Consider the following 5,295-nt stretch of genomic DNA (forward strand, 5'->3'; position numbering starts at 1 on the left):
TGCTTAGACTGTTATCTGGGGTCATCCTTGTAGATCTCTGGATATTTCCCTACTGTCAGACTTCTCTTAAAATCTATAATGGCTCCTTCTATTATGGTATCTCTTTCCTTGCTCTCCTCTATTCTTTCCCTGACTCAATCTTCCTGCTGTGTCATGCACACTTCTCCCCTCCTAACCCCCTCTCCCCTCCCCCATGCTCCCAATTTGCTTGGGATCTTGTCCCTTTCCCCTTCTCCAAAGGAACAAAGGTCCTCCTTGTTTCCTATCTTCTCTGGTGGTGTGGATTGTACACTGGTAAACATTTTGCTCTATGTCTAAAATCCATATATGAGTGAGTACATACCATGTTTGCCTTTTTGTGACTGGCTTACCTCACTCAAGATGGTTTCTTCTAGTTCCATACTTTTGCCTGAAAATTTCAAGATTCCCTTGTGTTTTACCACAGAGTAGTACTCCATTGTATAAATATATCACATTTTTTTTAATCGATTCTTCATTTGAGGGGCATTTAGGCTGTTTCCAAATTCTGGCTATTACAAATAATGCTGCTGTGAACATAGGTGAACAGATGTCCTTGTTGTATGAATGTTCATCTTTTGGGTATATGCCTAAGAGTAGAATTATTGGGTCTTGAGGTAGACTGATTCCCATTTTCCCGAGGAACCACCATACTGTATGAATTTGCAGTCCCACCAGCAATGGAAGAGTGATCGCCTTTCTCCACATCCTCTCCAGCATAAACTGTGCTGGGTGTTTTTGATTTTAGCCATTCTGACAGGAGTAAGATGGTATCTCAGAGTTTCTTTGAACTTTCTTCTTAGTACTGCTTTCAAAGTGTCCCATAAGTTTGTGTATGTTGTGCCTTCATTCTTATTGAATTCTAGGAAGTCTTTAATTTCTTTCTTATTTTTTTTTCTTGACTCAGGAAAGGTGCAATTGTGATTTGTTCAATTTCCATGAGTTTGTTGGGTTTCTACAATTTGTGTTGTTGAATTCCAACTTTAAAGCATGGTGATCTGATAAGATATAAGGAGTTATTCCAATTTTTTTGTACCTATTGATATTTGCTATATTGCCGAGTATGTGGTCGATTTTAGAGAAGGTTTCACATGGTGCTGAGAAGAAAGTATATCCTTTGTGTTGGATGGAATGATCTATGAATGTCTGTTAAACCTAATTGGGTCATAACTTCTGTTAGTTCCTTTGTTTCTTTGTCAAGTTTCTGTCTGGTGGACCTGTATAGTGTTGAGAGCAGGGTATTGAAATCTCCCACTATAGTGTATGAGATTTTATGTGAGATTTGAGTTTTAGTAATGTTTCTTTTACGAATGTGGGTGCCTTTGTATTTGGGGCATAGATGTTCAGAATTGAGACTTCATCTTACTAGATTTCTCCTGTGATGAATTATAAATGACCTTCTTCATCTCTTTTGATTGATTTTAGTTTAAAGTCTAATTTGTTAGATAGGATTGCTACACCAGCTTGTTTCTTGGGTCCATTTTATTGGAAAATCTTTTCTCAACCCATAGCTCTGAGGTAACGTCTGTCTTTTGAGTTGACGTGTGTATGCAGCTGAAGGATAGATACTGTCTTCGTATCCATCCTGTTAGCCTGTGTCTTTTTATAAGTGAGTAAGACCTTTAATATTGAGGTATATTAAAGATCATTGGTTGTTAATTCTTGTTTGTTTTGGATTTGTTGGTGGTGATGGTATTATGTGTGGATTGCCTCCCATTTTTCTTTTAACTGTTGGCAAAATGGGATTATCTATTTTCTGTTTTTGTGGGTGTAGTTGACTTCCTTGGGTTGGAGTTTTCATTCTAGAATTTTCTATAGGGCTGGATTAGTTGCTATGTATTGTCATGGAATATCTTGGTTTCTCAATCTATACTTATTTAAAGGTTTTCGGGATATAGTAGTCTGGGCTGGCATCCGTGGTCTCTTAGGGTTGGTAGAATATCTATCCAAGACTTTCTAGCCTTCAGAGTTTCCATGGAGAAGAAGTCAGGTGCAATTCTGATAGGTTTGCCTTTATATGTTACTTGAACTTTTTCCTTTGCTGCTCTTAATATTCTTTCTTTATTCTGTATGTTTGTTTTGATTATTATGTGGTGAGGGGACTTCTTTTGTCATCTATTCTAGTTGGTGGTCTGTAAGCTTCTTGTACTTTCCTTGGCATGTCTTGCTTTAGATTGGGAAAGTTTTCTTCCATGATTTTGTTGAATATATTTTCTGCACCTTTGAGTTGGGTTTCTTCACCTTCTTCTATACCTATATTCTCAGGTTTGGCCTTTTCTCAGTGTCCCATATTTCCTGGATAATTTGTGCTAGTGATTTGGTTGATGAATCTATTTCTTCTAGTGTATCTTCAGTGCCTGAGATTCTCTCTTCCATCTCTTGTATTTCGTTGGTTATGCTTACATTTGTAGTTCCTGAGATTTATTATTTCCAGCACTCCCTCAGACCTTTTTTTTTTTTAACTTGTCTCTATTTCAGCTTTCAAACATTGCACTGTTTGAGTTTTTTTTTTTTTTTTTTGCAATTTTTTGTTTGTCTTTTCTTCTATTTATTTAAATGGTTTTCTCATTTTCCTCTATGAGGGTGTCTATCATCTTCATGAAGTTGTTTTTTAGGGTCATTCTCTACTGCTTTATCTGTGTTGGGATGTTCAGGTCTTGTTGGTGTGGGGTCTCTAGATTCTGGGGGCATTATATTGATCTTTCTGTTGTTGACTGTGTTTTTATACTATTATCTACCCATCCTTTCTTCCAGTGTGTACCAGTGGGTTCTCTCCCTCTCTTGGTGGGTATGCGACCAAGGTTCTCTTCTGGTGGGTGAAAGCAGGTCCAGTACTCTGATAGTTCTCCTCTTCCAGTGGGTGGAGGTGGGACTAGGGTGCTGGTAGATTCTGGATGGGCTGGTCCGCTGGGACAGGTTACCATATGAGCAGTTCCAAGTTATCAGGAAGTTCTGAGCAGGGCACCAGTCTGCCTGGATGGGCTCCCCCGTGGGTGTGCAGACTCTAGGCCTTAGGAGGCTCCAAGCAGCTTTTATAGTGTTTTGTGTGTAAACACTTTGCAGTGTGGTGTCATGCTGACCTCAAGCAAGGGCTATCTACTACTAAAATTGTAAAACTATTGGAATTAATTATATGGCATAAAATATTTTATTTTAAAATATTTATTTATTGGTTTGCATATTTATTGCTCATACCATGCCACACCCCATGGAAGTCAGCGGAAAACTTTGTGACCTTGCTTCTCTCCTTTTACCTTTCTTTACATTGGTTCCAGAGATTGAACTAGGGTTGCCCATGTTGAGCAGCATGTACCATCTTGCAGCCCACAAATACATATTTTGAAAAAATATTTTATAAATATGTCATATACTTTTTCAATTAAAGGGTGGTATACGTGATGAGGAATGTAACATAACTGAATCTTTTCTATTATTAAAACTGCCAGACAGTAAGTTCCTTTTAGGCAACAGAATTGCATCTACTTATTTTTGTGTTTCTCCCTTAACCTTGAGCATCTATCGAATAGGAGATATTCAATAAATGTTGACTTAGAATACTCTGAAATCTGACCAGCTTCTATTCAAAGGCTCCATTTACTGAGTTCCATGGATGCTGCAGACTCTGGGGACCCAAACATAAATAAAGCATGGTTCTGCCTTAAGGTAAGTACATCATAGGTAGGAGATACACATGGAAAGGGGCAAATGACTCCCAGGGAAGTGGCACTTCTGGCAGAGGCTTGATAGGCATGGGGTGGGCAGAGAACCCTCAGGGAAAGGGATGCTGGAAGCAGAGTTCTGGTAGTGTGGTCTTGCAATTTAACCTTCCTGATTCTCTGTGCTTTGGGATTAGATAATAAGTTTAGTTACCACAGCAACAAAAAACCCAGTACATTCAGGACTAAATTGCCCTTGAAAAATCAATTGCCCATAAAAAAGAATATGCAGACTAATATAAAATGTACCTCTATCTGCATGTGATATATGTCTAATAATGTAAACTATCTAGTGGGGATCTAATATTTTACAAAATTTTAATTAAAAGTACTAGTATTTTTGTTCTGGTATTACATAATTCATTAAAAAGGTATGTATAAAAAGATAATGCTGAAAATTCAAGCTAAGGACTATATTTTAACAACATTGGTCAGTGGAAAGTTGGTAGTTTATGTCCTTAATTTATGAATGTCTCAATAGACAAGTAAGACAATAATGAAAACATTTCTATGTGCTCTTAAGAGTGGAATTCATGCTGGGTGTGGGGGTGAATGGCTGTAACTTCAACACATATGAGGCAGTACCATAAGGTTCATGGATTCTATGAGCTGGTCCATACAAAAGTCCCTGTCTTAGGAAGAAAGAATTCATTATCATATATTAGTTATGAATATGAGGGAAATTTACTCACTGATTTGTAGGTGGTAGCTTATAAATGAGTCTGTCTTTACACTACAGACTTTCTGTCAAGTCAGCTTTATTTTCTGTCTGGCATGTTATGGCTCTACACAGACCTACATGTAGCTGATACAAATCTCACCATTGAAGATCAAAACACCAAGGTGAGATCCATCAGCAATTGAAGGTATTTAAAGCAAATGTCTCCATAATAGATTTTAAATGCAGAAAACTTTTAAAAAAATCATTCCCTTGAAAATAAAAGACAGACACTGGTTATGTGAATAATGTTTAAAAAACACTGCTTCCATCCTTCCAAAAAGCTGTTTTCCCTGGAAAAGGGTTTGATGTGTAGCCCACAAGACTAACAGGTGCATTCCTCCTGGGAGTAGCATGACCCCAGAAGTCTGTGTTCCCAGGGAAAAGCCTGGTTCTCACCTCCTTCTAAGCATCCTCCACCAAAATATACACCTGCTCACTCACAGTGCAGACTTGGAAAGGAAAATATGTTAAGTAGTGTTCAGAAGGGTTGCTGACTTGAAATGCCTCTATGCTCAACAGTAGAATAAGGCGTTCTATGGTATCACCTACTTTTTCTGTAGTTTATAGTTTCTACGAGGACAACTGAAAAGTTCCAAAAGTTTCTTCTTGAACATGTCCAAGCATAATGAACATCTGAAAAAGTAAAACATCTGAATTGTACAATCACCATCTACCTTCAACATTTTTTTAAAATGTCACTATCATTATACATTAAATGATTATTACTCTTCATGAGAATCCATACTTTTCAACATATCTCTACTAGTACATTACTTATATATCATAAGATTTACCCATTTTAAACACAAAACTTGATGGTTATTAGCTGTTTATTAAGGT

This window comes from Phodopus roborovskii, unplaced genomic scaffold, assembly GCF_943737965.1.
Source record: "Phodopus roborovskii unplaced genomic scaffold, PHOROB, whole genome shotgun sequence".
In the NCBI taxonomy this organism is placed as follows: domain Eukaryota; kingdom Metazoa; phylum Chordata; class Mammalia; order Rodentia; family Cricetidae; genus Phodopus; species Phodopus roborovskii.